The 17,367-nt window shown below is 47.6% G+C and overlaps 1 protein-coding gene across 2 annotated transcripts in view; it reads left to right on the top strand.

The window, feature by feature from the left end:
* LOC144755927 (calcium-activated chloride channel regulator 1-like) overlaps window positions 1-17,367 on the top strand; it is a 368,989-nt gene that overhangs the window by 69,393 nt on the left and 282,229 nt on the right. The gene's annotated exons all lie outside the window — the stretch shown is intronic.

The following is a 17,367-nucleotide window of genomic DNA, read 5'->3' as shown; positions in this document are numbered from 1 at the left end:
GTGAACTCTCCCTTACTCCAACTCATGAAATAGACTTGTTAATGTCTTCATTGAAAACATATTGTTACGACATTGAAATTACACTTCATGGAATCCTGGGCAAGATGGCGGCGTCAGGCTAGACGCCGGTTGCTGCTCTGAACGGGACAGCCGAGCATGCCATAAATCAACCCAGAGTCTTATACCCGATTATGAGGAAATGAATGGAAAACACTGCGATGAGTGTGCCAATAGCCCCGAGAGATATGGACATCAATTTGCGATCTATGCAGCCAAATGAGCTTGAAGTCGTACCTGTCACGGCTTCACTTTCCACAAGAACGCTTTCACTGCTCTCCTCTGCGATTGGATTTGCCGTCCTCCGCCTGCTGATCGGTAATCACCGATCTGTGTGTACACTGCGCTCCTTGTGCTGGCTCTTCCGGTCAGACTTTGCAGACTCTGCAGATACCCTCAACCTGGCGAGTCCCGCGACCGATACGGAACGCCTGAAACCTGTTACCGGCAGCAGCTCACTAACCCCGTCAGCATCAATGGCCCCGAAGAATGCGGCCGCGGTGGCGGCCAAGACAAGGGCTGCACGTCAGGCGCTGATGCGAGATCAGGAGACAAGCAAGACAAGTAAGCAGCAGCAGCGTGGTGCTACAAGTGGGGGAGTGCAAGGAGTGCAAGGAGTGCAAGGAACAGGAATGCGCACTGAGACAGCTGACACTGCAGTGGTGGCAGAGAAGACAGTGGGAAAAACGCCAGCCCGGAGGGGAAGCCTTTCAATTAAAACACCACTAGCGTCCCTATCAGCAAAAAGTGCTACAATAAGTTCTCCAACAGTTGCTACATTGTTTCGCGCCGCCAGTCAAAGAACAGTGGCAAAAGAGGCACAGCAGATCACTGAGAAGCAACTAGTGACTGCCCCTATGGAGGATGGTGGTGTGTCTATATGCCTCGCAGCTTCAGGCCAGGCTGAGGGGGGTGCAGTACCAGGTCGGATGGGGGCAGAGAATGCCTCAGTAATGCTATCGGTGCAAGTTTTTGAGACAGAGACTGAGACTGCGACTGTGCCCAGCAGCGCGCCCGAAAAATCCGGTAGTATTAGCGGGCAGGTAAGCCATCTTACCCCTTCTACCCCTTCTATCTCTGCACCTCCTAAATTCGGCGCTAACGTTCAGCTGGGCACTGATAATGAGGACGCGCATAACACTGACTCAGTGGATAAAAGTATTCTAGCTAACCAAGAGGGGGGCAGTAATAACATCCGCAATGTCACTATCAAACCTGCACTAAAGACTATTAGCATACATGGTGATCAGCGGGGGGCTACAATTCTCCCCACTTTACACCCCGAGAGCAATCGGAACGACGGGGTTGAGCGGGCTAACCAAGGCCCTGCCGCAGACCCTCGAAGTACCACGGGGATGCAAGCAGGCCTCTTGCCTGAGAGTTTAACAGTCGATGCTCAACCAAACTCATTCGCCGACTTAAATCACAAGTCACAAGCTGGGATCAGCAACCCCCCCGAGAGTGGGGCAGGGAGCGAGAACTTACAAATCTCAGAGGCACTTCATCCTGACATGGTAGCACCACAATCTAGCTCCAGAATAGATGTACACCCCGCTGATGCTACCGAGGCTCTCGAGACCGATAAGGACATAACTGATTTTTACTCTTTATCCGAGGACATCAGCTGGTCAGGCGATACGGATGAACTAGAGGATGTGCAAGATCCAGAGAATGATTCAGGTTCTAACTCAAGCTCGGATGCTGAACTCAACCTACCAAAGGAGCAACGCGACAAAAAAAGAACTATATTAAAAAAGAAAAAAACTGGGCATCACGGCGCAAATGATTTATCATGGGACTATACTCCAACAGCCCTAGCATTAAACCAGAGCCATACTCTTGATTCAAGACCTCAAAGATCATCCTCGGAGCAAAATCTAAACAAGGAAACTCTCGAGGCTTCAGGAACCACATTAACTCAAGTAATGGAGACAGTCCTGCAGGCCATAGCATCACACCGAGAGGAAACTTCTAAAGACAGTCGCAAAGCCCGAGCAGGCCTACAAAAGGTTCAAGGAGTGGTCCGCAAACTTTCTAAAACCATGGGCGCATTTACAGAGAGGTTAAACGACATTGAGGATCGCATTGTGGTCAATGAGACAGAAGCCACAGCTACAAACGAACGACTTGAAACCACCGAAGCACAGGTTCATGACATCAGATGGAAGCTAGAAGATTACGAAAATAGATTGCGCAGGAACAATCTTCGAGTGCTGGGAATTCCAGAAAAAATGGAAGGTGAGGACTGCCGCACCTTTATAATACAACTATTTCGTGATACTCTTCCTGAACTAAACACCTGGGACTGGGGTTATGAGGTGCAGAGAGCTCATAGGGTACCTTTAACTTTAAAATCCACGGCACCTACGGGTAAATACCCACGTGCAGTCCTAGTCTACTTTGGAAACTTCCTGCTTCGTCAGGCCATTGCGGAGAAAGTCACTCCTGATAAACATCGTAAAAAGGATTTAATATCGTACTTCGTGCGTCCCGATTTCTGCCACTGGACTGTCGAAAGGAGGTGGCGACTCCGGCAACTCATCAAACCCTTCCAAGAGAAGAAAGCTGTAGTATATTTGAACAATCCAGCAAAACTAAAAGTAATATATATGGGGCAGACTACATTTTTTACATCGGAGGTCAGAGCTAAGGAATACTTAGACAGTCTATGAGAAAACAACTGTTCGCACCTGTGAGTAGGGTGGGGAGGTATTTTGATGTAGGCACGAGATAGAAACAGAATTAGGCTACTAGTTACCGGTCTCACAAGTAGCCTGATACATCAGAATACAAACTGCGTAGCTGATAGTAAGAAAAACAAGAATTAAGAATTAAGAATTAAGAAATCGAACAGATGTCATCCAGAATTTTCAATTATTGATCTTTTCACTCTTCTACACTTTTCTTCTATTTTCTGACCCTTATCTGACCCTTATCTTTTCTATTTTTATTATGTTGTGCAAAGTATGTTTTCTCCATTTATAACTTTCTTCCCGTTTTAGGTAATTGTCATTTCCTGTACACTGTAAATGCATGTCACGCTAGTCCTGAACAGAGCAGGCTAATCCATCACCGCAGACTCTGATGGAGTCTCACTGCCAGGTTCGGGAAGGTAAGGGGTGGGGAGGGTGGAGTGGAGAAGGGAGGGTGGAGGGTGGGAATCTGGGTGCACCGGGTGCACTTGGGCTAGGGGGGGGGGGACAACAAAAAAATATAAAATGAGCAAACTGATACGTATGACAGAACGTTGGCTAATGAACCTCGATGTAAAAATAATACAATTAAATGGGTAGACTAAACATAGGATGTTGGAATGTGGCAGGTTTAAACGACAGAGGAAAGAGGGCCCAATTTTCTCAAATAATGGCTTATAGCTCTTGTGACATCATTTGCATACAAGAAACCCATATACCAATAGGGGAGATTAACAAATTAAAAATACCTGGCTACCATATTTTAATTACAACAACTCAAACTTCAAGAACTAGGGGAGTCACTCTGCTTGCAAGAACAAGATTTGGTAGCCCGCTACGTAAAAAAGCTGACGACCATGGACGATGGGCCATTGTCCAACTAGATGTGGGCATTACAATATGCTCTGTTTATGGCCCTAATCTTGATGACCCCACATTATTTGTTGAATTGGAATCAGAACTGGCATCATGGCCAAGCACCTTGATCGTGTGTGGCGACTTTAATTTAACGGTTAACCAGACCCAGGCCCTCCAGAACCATTATACATACTCCGGACGGAAGCCCAGGGTGTTCAGAGCAGTTCTAAATCTAATTCAGACCCATAATCTTCAGGATTTATGGTTGTTAAAAAAGGGTAAAGACCCAGGTTACACCTTCTTCTCTTATCCACACCGGAAGTATGTTCGCATAGATTATTTCTTTGCAACACCTGATATTGCTCTGAATGCCCTGATCTTTAAAGATCCAAAGACAATTTCTGACCATAATTCGATTTTCATTACAGTGGAAATATCTGGGTACAATCGAGCCCACACACAGTGGTCATTTGATAGGAAACTACTAGCCAACCAAGAGTACATAACTTATATAACCCAATGGACGAAAGAATTTTTTGACGCAAACCGATATAGTGCCTCACGATTCATCGTTTGGGACAGCTATAAGGCCGCATTAAGGGGGGAAACTGCCACATTTGTTGCCACTCGCAAGAAAGAACGGATGAAAATTCATAACCAACTGATAAACGATTTGACACAACTAGAATACAAACATGCAATCCAAACACAACGTGGCGAACAGGCTGAGTATACCCTAAGAAAGATCCTAGTGCTTAAGGCAGAATTAAATAATGAGTTGGCTGTTAAAGCCGCCGAAACTGTCCAAGCTTATCGAAACAAATCATACGAGGTAGGCGAAAATGTCGGGAAACACCTAGCTTTAAAAACACGACAGACTCAATCCTATAATACAATACAAAGTATTGAACATTGTGGGCATAATTACACCACCCAGAAAGAAATCGCTAATTGCTTCAAGGAATATTACCAAAAGCTATATCAGAATGAAGATGAACACACGGCCTATGAGATTAATGAGTTTCTAGTCAACTGGCATAGCGAAACTAATATGTTACAACCCGCTGACGATAACGTAAGGAATGAATTAGAGAAAGAGATCACTAGAACAGAGGTGGAGTCGGCAATAGCAGAACTAGCCGCAGGGAAGGCTGCTGGGCCCGATAGGATACCCCTAGACCTATATAAGATACTAGGTAATATAATAATCCCATTCCTTCATGACTTATTCTTAGGTATCCAATGGCATGGAAAATCCCCAGAGTCATGGAAACAAACAAACATATCAGTCTTCAGGAAAAAGGATAAACCCCCTGAGTTAACAACGTCATACAGACCAATCTCTCTGATCAATTCAGATTCTAAAACCTACGCGAAGATTTTAGCCAACCGACTTGGTAAGCACATAGAACAACTAGTGTCTCCTTGGCAACATGGGTTCATACCAGGCAAAAGCACCACCGATCACATACGCCGAGTACTAACACTGTTTGACATAATGAAGATAGAGAATGGTCAAATGTCCCTGGTCCTATTAGACGCCGAAAAGGCATTTGACCGGGTCTCCTGGCAGTATTTATGGGAGCTTTTAGCCCTTAACAACATAGGCCCAGGGTTTATAAAATCAGTAAAAGCCCTATACTCAGAACCTAAAGCTAAAATCCTGACCGGAGGCTGCGAGTCCGAAAGTATAACTATCCAGAGAGGGACAAGACAAGGGTGTCCGTGTTCTCCACTCTTATTTTCATTATACATCAACCCATTAATTATCAAACTTCTAACATCACCAGCAATAATTCCAGTAAAAACAAGTATATATAATACCAAAATACTCGCCTATGCTGATGACATAGCGATTCTAACCACCAACCCTATCGAGGCTATAGATGAAATAGAAGCAGTCACTCGAACATTCGGTCTGTATTCAGGCTACTCATTAAATCGAGATAAAACGATGGTAGTCTGTACTGATAACACCCCATACACAGGCCAATATAAAGTAGCAAATGCGAAGTACTTAGGGGTCACCATCTCACCTAATACTAATGACATCATTACTCTAAATTATGACCCCCTAGTGGCTAAAATTAAAAAAGATCTCCTTAGAGTAAACAACCTTCATCTATCCATAATCGGTAGAACCAACTATATCAAAATGACAATCTTTCCAAAACTGTTATATCTATTTCGAGCAATCCCTTTTTTAATCGACAATATCTATATGAAGAAGATAGATCAAGCAATAACATCATTTATTTGGAACTATGGGAAGACAAGAAGGGCAATAACCAAATTGGTGTTGCCAACAGCCCGTGGCGGATTAGCAGTGCCAAATCTAACTTATTACATGTGGGCTGCCATCTTACAACAGATGGCCTTTTTAATCACATCTAAAAAATCAGTCCATAACAGATCTTTGCATAATATCCCTTCTATCTACGAACTCACATTAGGAAATACAGCACGAGGATTACTGTTAAGGCAAATCGAGCCGTCATATTATAAAAAGATTAAATTTAAGATAGTCACAGACGCATATAAAATCTGGACCAGAGCTACAAAAATACTCTCAATACCCAAACATACCAATTATACACCCTTATGGCATAGCTTCATAGTCCCTCAGTATCTCAATGATAACATCACTAAGCGATGGGAAAAATTAGGTATTGTCACTATTGGTGATTTTCTAAACTCAGATGGTAGTACAACATTTGACGAATTGCGTCTTAAATATCAGATTCGCCCCGCAGACTACCTTAAATTTATTCAAATTTATACATCATTAAGACAATATATTACAAATACCGAGCTACAGTCGCCATCGCTACTAAATTTGATGCAAAAATTTTCAGTTAGAATTAGCGATATATATGGGATCCTTATAAATAACCATCCGGACGATCTCGATAGAATAGAAGATAGCTGGGCTAACAAATTAAACAATCCTAACGTGGACATAGATATGGTGCTACAATTATCCTCTAAGGTCATTCTGGCCAGTAATCTAAAAGCCCAAATCTATAAAACGGTATGCAATTTATATTACACACCATTTAAATTATTCTCATGGGGTAAGGCTAGCCACGATAAATGCCCTAGATGCGCGCTTGGCCCCGCAAATTTAATACACATGTTCTACGACTGTCCGAAACTTAAACAACTAAAAGAAAGTATAGGTAAATACTGGACCGAGATTTTTGGTCGGGAGATTCAAACTTCACCAACCCTGTTTATACTAGGCTTTGATAGCTCCCTGGAATTTAACAACTCAGAAATCTATACGATCTTTCTATCTACCGCTATATATAGAATTATCTTAGCAGCCCGTTGGAAGGATACAGAGGCCCCCACATTTCAGGGATGGATAAATAGACTCCTGGCTATATACAAACAAGAAATGGCGATATACAAAACCAGAGGGAAAAAATCAAGAGCTAAAGGGGACTTGATCTGGGCCTCCGTAGCTAACTGGTATGAACAACAAAGGGTCTGACTACAAAGCTATTTAAACTATCCAGAAATATCTTTCACCTCTATTAAGAGGCGTAGGGTTGGAAAATGAGGTTATATATCAGATGTGTATTGCTATTCTGTTTTAGGTTTACCTTTTATGTATTTGTCACATATCTACAACATCCAAATTGTAATGTTCATTCACAATTGTTTTTGTATTTAACGTTTTACGTTCAGCCTTGTCTCTCCTTTTCATTGTTGTATATCTAAAGAATGCTCAATAAAAAATAAAAAAAAAATAAAAAAAAAAAAAGAAAACATATTGTTACCATGAACATTATATGCACACTCTGAGTCTGTTCTGGAGCAAGAGTGAGTGTAAACAGAAGCCCAGCAACAGTTTTGGCCTTTTGTGGACCTGTAAGGAGGAGGCCTGGAAAGGGGAATACTTAAGAGCAGAAGGAAGTCTAGAGGTTGTGATCTGGACCCAGGAAGGAGGAAAGGCTGGAAAAGGAAAACAGAGACTAGAATCAGAAGTGAATAAAGAGAAAAGAAAGAAAGAAAGAGAAAAGAGAAAGAAACGAAAGTTGGAGTTAGAGCATAGGCTAAAGGGAGAAACTTTTCATAAACAGGAAGAGGAGTCACGAGAGGGTGGGTGGAGGCATGATACAGAGAGAAGGGAGTGAAGCAGCCCGAACAGAGAAGAAAGGAGAATGAGGATTTATGTTAATAATGATAATGCAAAGCTAATTAAGAAAAAAGCTCCCTTTGGCTCACCCAGATTTGGATGGTTTCCATGAATATTTATTTTCACTGAGATGCTCGACATTAGTCTGGCAGATAGCTTGACATATTACATCTGTTACTGAGTGATGTAATCAATACACTTTTTATGTTATAATCTATTGCACAAACCTACTATGTTCCACATGTCTAAATGTATATGATAATATTTTTTACTATAAATAGAAGAGCCTTTGACAGTAACACAACCCAGATCTGGCTCAGTCTTTTTCTTAGAATCAACTTTAAAAGCTAAATTATGGGATAATGATCAATCAAAATCTAGCAATGACTCTAGTAGGGCAAATCTAGTGATTGGGGAAACAGGCATGTGCGATCTAGCAACTTAATGTTAGTGGCTGGTAATTCAGTGAACAAACTTGGTTTTTTTTAGTTGCTGATGAATTTAATAACAATGTTGGGGCAAGATTTCCATATCACTTCTTGTAGCCTGTGCAACACTTGTAATAGAAGCAGAACCACAGGATTATCAGCACTTCAGTGTTCATATAAGTTCTTGTACATGATTAACCTCCATGATGGAAGTTACTGGCTTAAGATGCAATGTGTCAGTTTGATAATGAGTCTTAACATGTCGTCTCACCTTGCAGATACTGGCAAAAAATGTTCTTTAGGAAATAATTGGTGCCCAATCATGTAGGCTAAAGGCCAGCCAAATTTTGCCTATAAAAAAATCTACATCAGTGTAAATATGACTTCCTTTACAAAGTAGCTTCTTATTAGAGTGAACATTGGCATGTGCCTTATTTTTGAGAGAGTCCCGACTAGTCCGTGGTAGAGAAGAGTGAGTTTGGGATTGTCTGAAAGTATTGCCCTTGGTATGATAATCTCTGATGACAGTGATAGATGTATTTATGAATTCACACAGGAGACCCTTTTACAGGGTCCTCTGAAAACGTACCAAGCACTGGTGTGGTTTCTGACCTGTTTTCGCAAGCCTGCCACTACCAGACATGTTTCTGACCTCATGGGGTGAGAGTCAGCACTCTCAGAGGACAGAGACAAAGCCTGCTCTGGGCGGAGGTTTTTCACACCTCCTCCAGGACAGGATGGCCTTCCTGGACAGGAAGCTTTAAAGGTGCGGCCATCTTTGAAATCCAACCCAGGAACCTCCAGATAGTGAGGAAGGCCAAGCTCCCTTTCCTGCTTCACTTTTGGTGGGAGGAAAGGCGGGAAAATGAGTGAGACCCATAGGTGTGCCCACCTTCAACCTGCCCCACCCCTAAGGCAAAGCAGGCGAGGTGGAACCCACATTTCACTTTCCACAATCTTGAAGGTGGAAAAAATAGCCTATCAGGGTCAGGGATATGCCCACCCCCCATGTAGGGTAAGCATATAGAGGGTATAGTCACCCTAAAGGTAAGAACTCCATTGGCTAATACCTGACTCCCCTTCAACGCCCCTCTAAATTTAGTATTTCAGTGGCTCCCAATACCTTGACTTAGGATTCCATGGACCTAAAGAACAAAAAGGATAAAGACGTGGTGCTGATTCAGGATTTGAGCCCTGCTGCAGAAGAAACCGGCACCAAATCCTGCCAGCTGCTGAAGGACTCGTTAACTCTGGTCTGCCATCCCTACCTTAAACCTGTGCAGCCTCCAAGAACCTCGGATCCCTGCCAGCCTTCACCTATTGCCTGGGACCTACCTTTGGACTAGTGGTACTAGTCCACTGCACACTGCTGGTAAAGACCACCACGAGGTGAAGACCGGCACAGACCTTGTCAACAAGATTCACCTCATCAACCCAAAAGTTGCAGCATCCAAGGCTTGTTGGGCACCAGTCTGGTAACTAACACCCTTCAACGCATCCACCAGCCAGAGGGATCCTTACAGTACCTGCGACCGATGCTGGTAAACAGTCCTGCTCCTGTAAGCCTGTACCTGCTTTCTGGTGGCAATGGCTGCTTAAAAGCAACAACTTAGGTACGAGCGCCCGACCGCGATAGACTGCCCTCACTACACCTGTAGATGAATGCTGCCAGTAAAGAACAAGCTCTGCATCCCAAGATGTCCAGGGCCCCCAGATCCAGGTAATCTAGAGCTGCCTGCTGAGCCCAGGCCATGGGACTTCCAAAACTCTGACTCTCCTGGAGTAGAACTACCCCTAAACTCTGGGTGACCATTGTCACCCAAAAACTCCACGGTAGAGTGTTGCCCCATTGCTATCAAACACAATGCTTTGCTTAAAGTGACCGCAATGGTAACTGTTTTGGCAGTGGCCTACCACCATTGCATCCCATTCTAACCAATGCTTTCTTCCCCTTGATCGCAACTGGCTCTGCCTGATGGTATTGACTGCTGTTGCTTAAAACCCATAAGCATTTGTTCTTGAACTGTATGTGGTTAAAAATCAACATACATAGGGGCTCATTAGGATGGCGGACGGAAGAGCCACCGCGGCCCTGGAGTAGGCGGAAAAAGCCCTTTCCGTGTCCGCCAGCCGCGGATACTCCGTCCGCCATATCAGGATAGGAAAACGTGTCAAGTTTCCGTCCGCGACGGAAAAGGACGCACCGCCGCCGAACTACACACGACCACGTGGCGGACGGAACACTCCCGGAGGCCCCGCCGTACGTACTGACGTCCAAGACCGTCCCCCAAATCAAGATGGCGGAAACTCCACATAAAACCGCAGCGGAAAAACAACCTGACTGAACACGGCGGAATCCACACAGCGAACATAGGTGACATAGCAGAGATACCCACCGCAAGCTGACCACCACCATGGACCCAGCGCTACACGCTTTCCCGATGCTCTTCGCGATCCACCACGTCCTAGTCATGGCCCACTATGGACGACGACGCAGGTAAGGCACAAACCATTGGCTGTCTGGAGGGGAATACCAGCAAGGGACGTGACGTAGGGAGGGTGAGTGTCATGTTACCGAAACCACTGATGAGAAGCATATACGAATACACATTTGTAGTACGCAAGCAGGAATGACAACGACAGACCACGAGACTTGATAGACTACCTTTATTGTACAAAATAGGGGAATAATCACAGTGTATGCGTGAGCATGGGCAAAGTGGGCACCAGAGCAGCGACATCATAGGCAGGTAACGAGAGGGTAGAATGCAGTATCAGAGCACCAACAGGGCATTGTAGAGTACAGAGCAGGTACATCATAGGCAGGTAACGAGAGGGCAGTATGCAGTATCAGAGCATCAACAGGGCAATGCGCAGTACAGAGCAGGTACATCATAGGCAGGTAACGAGAGGGCAGAATGCAGTATCAGAGCACCAACAGGGCATTGTAGAGTACAGAGCACTTGGGGGCTTACCTTGCCCAACACCCAGGTCCCGCGCAGCTCCAGCGCTCCCCTCCGCCGCCGCATACACAGACCAGCGGCCGCAGTGCGAGGGGGGCATTTCTTCCTGCAAAGCCTGCAAGAACTACACTACCCAGACGCCCTAGCGGCGGGACACGCCGCCGTACGGGAAGCCCGCGCCAGGAGGCGCTTGAAAAGGGACACCAGGAGCGGGGAGCGGGGGGTCCAGACGCACTTGGGGGCTTACCTTGCCCAACACCCAGGTCCCGCGCAGCTCCAGCGCTCCCCTCCGCCGCCGCATACACAGACCAGCGGCCGCAGTGCGAGGGGGGCATTTCTTCCTGCAAAGCCTGCAAGAACTACACTACCCAGACGCCCTAGCGGCGGGACACGCCGCCGTACGGGAAGCCCGCGCCAGGAGGCGCTTGAAAAGGGACACCAGCATCCGCGTCGCGGATCGGCGCCGGGCGAAGCCCGGGCAAAGGGCGGGCCCTCTGTGGCCCTCAGAGGACCTGAGGAGGACGGGACGGGCCCCCCCACTTGGCCCCATCACAGAAGCAGGTACAGAAAACAACTAACCCATTTGCTTCCAATTGTCCTTTGTCCCTGACCCGTTCAGTGTCTATTCTGGAGCTCTTGCAGTCCTAACAATATGTCTATCTGGGAGGACCTGAACGCCCTGTGTGGCACAAACTATGCCCCTAACATATCAATTCCGCCCACATCTGGCAGAAATACTGACCTTACAAACCGTACTCCCCAGGAACCACCTTTAGTGCCTGAAATGATTGCCACTCAAGCCAACACGCTGCCCCAGGCCCTAATCACCAAAAGGAACATTGAGGAGATCCCAGCTAATGTTGATCAAATGTCCTGTAGTCCCTCATCACCCCCCGCTATTTCAACTGTCTCAACGCCACAGAAGGTGGGGGCCACATCAAATGACTCTGTCTCCCCCTTTCAATCGACCCTACTGGCCCACATTGAACGATTGCTGAACGCGGCCCTATCACCCCTGGTCACAAAAATTCAGGATCTGGGAGAAAGGTTGTCCAGCGTGGAAAAAATAGTACAAAGGATTAATCCATCAATTGTAAACACTGCTTCTCCTTTATGTTATACGCCCTCCACCAACCATGAGAAACCTAAGTCTATAGAACACAGAAAAGCACAACCAATTAATTCCTCTACTAGCAAACCCATCCCAAAAAGTTGTAACATAACTTCTAAACCGACTTATGTCTCTTTAATAGCACCTAGGATTCCTCATGAAAGAAGGCATCGAATTAACCTACCCCCTGAAGCTGCCCCCTATGTGACTGTTCTCTCTGGGGTGCCAGAGCTTAGACAGGGCAAATTTGAAACAAACCAGGACCTGCTGAACAAAGCCATCTTCTGGCTCAATAACAATAGACCGCTGCCACCTGACCTAGATGGCGGAATTGTGAGCGTCAGGAGGGTGGGATGGTTGGGTACGTTGCCCAAAAACTGTCCGGGAGATCTGATTTTAATTAAATTCAAACACAGGAACATTGTCCCCTATCTAAGATCCTCTCAGCCCAAAACTGGAGATGGCCCTATTTGTATCTGTGACTTGTTTGACTTTTATCCTGGCCCCAGAGTATTGAACTATAAATTCCGTTGAAAGGGGGTTCCTGTGTACCATGCGCTTTTATTCTGCACAAGATTGATTTTAGTTTGTTTTAAATAGTCAAATCTATTTTCCCTTTTTTAAACTTGCAATTAATTATTGTGCCTTTATATATGCATGTATTTTTTTTTTCTCTGCTGCTTTTATGGTTTTAAACTTAAAAACCGAATAAAGCTTGATTTGATTTGAGAGTACAGAGCAGGTACATCATAGGCAGGTAACGAGAGGGCAGTATGCAGTATCAGAGCATCAACAGGGCAATGCGCAGTACAGAGCAGGTACATCATAGGCAGGTAACGAGAGGGCTGTATGCAGTATCAGAGCATCAACAGGGCATTGTAGAGTACAGAGCAGGTACATCATAGGCAGGTAACGAGAGGGCAGTATGCAGTATCAGAGCATCAACAGGGCAATGCGCAGTACAGAGCAGGTACATCATAGGCAGGTAACGAGAGGGCAGTATGCAGTATCAGAGCATCAACAGGGCATTGTAGAGTACAGAGCAGGTACATCATAGGCAGGTAACGAGAGGGCAGTATGCAGTATCAGAGCATCAACAGGGCAATGCGCAGTACAGAGCAGGTACATCATAGGCAGGTAACGAGAGGGCAGTATGCAGTATCAGAGCATCAACAGGGCATTGTAGAGTACAGAGCAGGTACATCATAGGCAGGTAACGAGAGGGCAGAATGCAGTATCAGAGCATTAACATGGCATTGCGCAGTACAGAGCAGGCACATCATAGGCAGGTAACGAGAGGGCAGAATGCAGTATCAGAGCATCAACAGGGCATTGTAGAGTACAGAGCAGGTACATCAGAGGCAGCACGTGAGAGGGGCTAAGTGCATCAACAGTCCATTGCACAGAACAGCTCCATCAGAGGCAGCACGTGAGAGGGGCCAAGTGAATCAACAGTCCATTGCACAGAACAGCTCCATCAGAGGCAGCACGTGAGAGGGGCCAAGTGCATCAACAGTCCATTGCACAGAACAGCTCCATCAGAGGCAGCACGTGAGAGGGGCCAAGTGCATCAACAGTCCATTGCACAGAACAGCTCCATCAGAGGCAGCACGTGAGAGGGGCCAAGTGCATCAACAGTCCATTGCACAGAACAGCTCCATCAGAGGCAGCACGTGAGAGGGGCCAAGTGCATCAACAGTCCATTGCACAGAACAGCTCCATCAGAGGCAGCACGTGAGAGGGGCCAAGTGCATCAACAGTCCATTGCACAGAACAGCTCCATCAGAGGCAGCACGTGAGAGGGGCCAAGTGCATCAACAGTCCATTGCACAGAACAGTCACATCACTGGCAGCACATGAGAGGGCAGAATGCAGTATCAGAACAGCAACAGGGCAGTGTGGCCAACAGAGCAGGTACATCAGAGGCAACATATGAGAGGGGCAAAGTGCATCAACAGTCCATTGCACAGAACAGCTCCATCAGAGGCAGCACGTGAGAGGGGCCAAGTGCATCAACAGTCCATTCCACAGAACAGCTCCATCAGAGGCAGCACGTGAGAGTGCAGAATGCAGTATCAGAGCATCAACAGGGCAATGCGCAGTACAGAGCAGGTACATCATAGGCAGGTAACGAGAGGGCAGTATGCAGTATCAGAGCATCAACAGGGCAATGCGCAGTACAGAGCAGGTACATCATAGGCAGGTAACGAGAGGGCAGTATGCAGTATCAGAGCATCAACAGGGCATTGTAGAGTACAGAGCAGGTACATCATAGGCTGCACAAGTACGTGTCCCTACCAACCCGTCACAGGAACCACAAGAGTGCCACGCAGTTCTCAATGGACACACCATGTGAAATAACATTTGAGTGAAGTGTTCAGCACCTCACATCACAGAATCAGGGGGACTGCATGAACTACCTGCCTCGGACACACTGGCAGCACCAGCAACAGGAGTGTGAGACACAGCCACAGCCCGAGTGACACACACATGGGCCACGGACTCAGACACACTGGCAGCACCAGCAACAGGAGTGTGAGACACAGCCACAGCCCGAGTGACACACACATGGGCCACGGACCCAGACACACTGGCAGCACCAGCAACAGGAGTGTGAGACACAGCCACAGCCCGAGTGACACACACATGGGCCACGGACCCAGACACACTGGCAGCACCAGCAACAGGAGTGTGAGACACAGCCACAGCCCGAGTGACACACACATGGGCCACGGACCCAGACACACTGGCAGCACCAGCAACAGGAGTGTGAGACACAGCCACAGATGTAGTCACTGACACGTGAGCCACTGACCCAGACAGACTGCCAGCACCAGAAACAGGAGTGTGCAACACAGCCACAGATCTTCTGACTGACACGTGAGCCATAGACCCAGATACACTGCCAGGACCTGCAACAGGAGAGGGCACAACTGACACTGTGCCACCATCTGATACATGAGAGTCAACTGCACCAGCGCCACTGTGACAACTGAAATGATGAGCCACAGGGCTGTATGGGCCTGGAGGCAGGGTGTGCCTGGGAGATGGGGATAGCTGACCTCGAGCCAAATCGGGGTTGGCAGGTGTCAATGGTGTGTGTCTGCGTTTCTTAGGGATGTGTGTGTGCACCCTGGACAGGACAGGACTGCCAAGTGGTGGGGACGCCAAACAATCACCACCCACCATAGGTGGAGCATCTGCTGCCGGGGATCTGGTTTCTGGGGACGTGCTGGAGCCTGCTTGTCGTTTGCTCTGTGCCTGCCGCCTGGACTCGGAATCATGTGTAATGGGGGATGCAACAACAGGGGACACCCTCCTCTGCTTCTGACTGGCCTGGATGGGAGTGGAGGTATGGGGGGACTCCGCGGCAGAGACATCAGTTTGGCGTTTAGTAGAAAACATCAGCCTCAGTGCAGCCAGGGGTGAAGTATGCCTGTCCTTGATTGCGCCATTGTCCATGCTAGATGCCTTGTCCGTAGGATGTGCCTTATCCTTAGGTGGAGTGTTGTCTCTGGATGTAGCCTGTGCCCTGTTTGCCGCCCTGTTCCTGCCAGCAGACTTGTCGTCTGTGGTGCACCTGTCTCCAGTAGACACCTGCTCTCTGTGTGTGTCCCTGCCCTTGGGAGATGGACCTTGCTTTGCTGTGGGCCTGCCCTTGGGAGTTAACCCTGCTCTTAGTAGGTGCCTTTGTCTTGTCACTGTCCCTGGGAGTGTCCCTTTCCTCTGCTGTGGGCCTGCCCTTGGGAGTCTCCCTGCTCTTAGTAGGTGCCTTTGTCTTGTCACTGTCCCTGGGAGTGTCCCTTTCCTCTGCTGTGGGCCTGCCCTTGGGAGTCTCCCTGCTCTTAGTAGGTGCCTTTGTCTTGTCACTGTCCCTGGGAGTGTCCCTTTCCTCTGCTGTGGGCCTGCCCTTGGGAGTCTCCCTGCTCTTAGTAGGTGCCTTTGTCTTGTCACTGTCCCTGGGAGTGTCCCTTTCCTCTGCTGTGGGCCTGCCCTTGGGAGTCTCCCTGCTCTTAGTAGGTGCCTTTGTCTTGTCACTGTCCCTGGGAGTGTCCCTTTCCTCTGCTGTGGGCCTGCCCTTGGGAGTCTCCCTGCTCTTAGTAGGTGCCTTTGTCTTGTCACTGTCCCTGGGAGTGTCCCTTTCCTCTGCTGTGGGCCTGCCCTTGGGAGTCTCCCTGCTCCTAGTAGGTGCCTTTGTCTTCTGACTGGCCTTGTCCAAGGTACAGTCCATGGACATGTGAAAATCCCTTGCCTTGGGAGTACCTTTTGTGTTGAATGCCTGTGTAGCTCCTGAAGGCATGTCCCCCAACAACACTTGCGGATCCTGTGTGTGTACTCCAGTGTATCTGACGTTGTCTAATTGAACAGATTTAGCTGATCTAGGGGATGGGGTCTGTGCCCTGCGTGCCCTGACGTGCTGTCTGACGCTGCTTCTAGTGCAATAACCTGTATTTGAGTCCTGCTCAGAATATTCACTACCCCCTGAGACATCCAGTGGTGTAGATGGGGAAACCGAAGTAGCACCCTGTTCATGCGACTGTACTATTGCAGACGACACACTGCTTGCCAATGACTGCACTGTCCTGTGTAGACCTGCAAGATCGCCATGCATCCCTTCCATGAAAGCCACCACCTGCCCCAACTTCCTATCATGGTCCTGGAAAGCATTTGTCATATTGGTCTGCCCCACACACAGCTGTCGCAGCAGATCAACGGCCTCAGCACACAGTGCATTTTGGCTCACCGTGGCAGGGGCAGCGGTGCCTGCACCGAACGCCACTCTGCTCCCCCTACTCCTCCGGCCACGAACAGTACATGGTGCAGTTTGTGGAAGTGTGGGCCCTGTGTGCTGTCTTCCGACAGAAGGTGAAGAGTGCCCACTCCCAGTCTGTGACAACAGTGCAGGCTCACCAAGAGTGTCCGACGAGGAGGACGATGGTGTCTCCACATGCGAGTCCTCAGGGACGGTCCTGTCCCCCTCTCCGGCGCTGGCCTCCTCTGTGTCAGTCTGCGTGTGTGCGAAGTCTGAGCCGGACTCATTTCCTCGACTACTCTCCGCCGTCTGTGGCTGAGTGTCCTCTGTCATACCTGAAATGCACATAAAAGATGTGTG

Source organism: Lissotriton helveticus, chromosome 1_1, assembly GCF_964261635.1.
Source record: "Lissotriton helveticus chromosome 1_1, aLisHel1.1, whole genome shotgun sequence".
NCBI lineage: Eukaryota > Metazoa > Chordata > Amphibia > Caudata > Salamandridae > Lissotriton > Lissotriton helveticus.
Note: the sequence above shows the minus strand (reverse complement) of the source record. Positions and strands in the feature narration are given on the sequence as shown.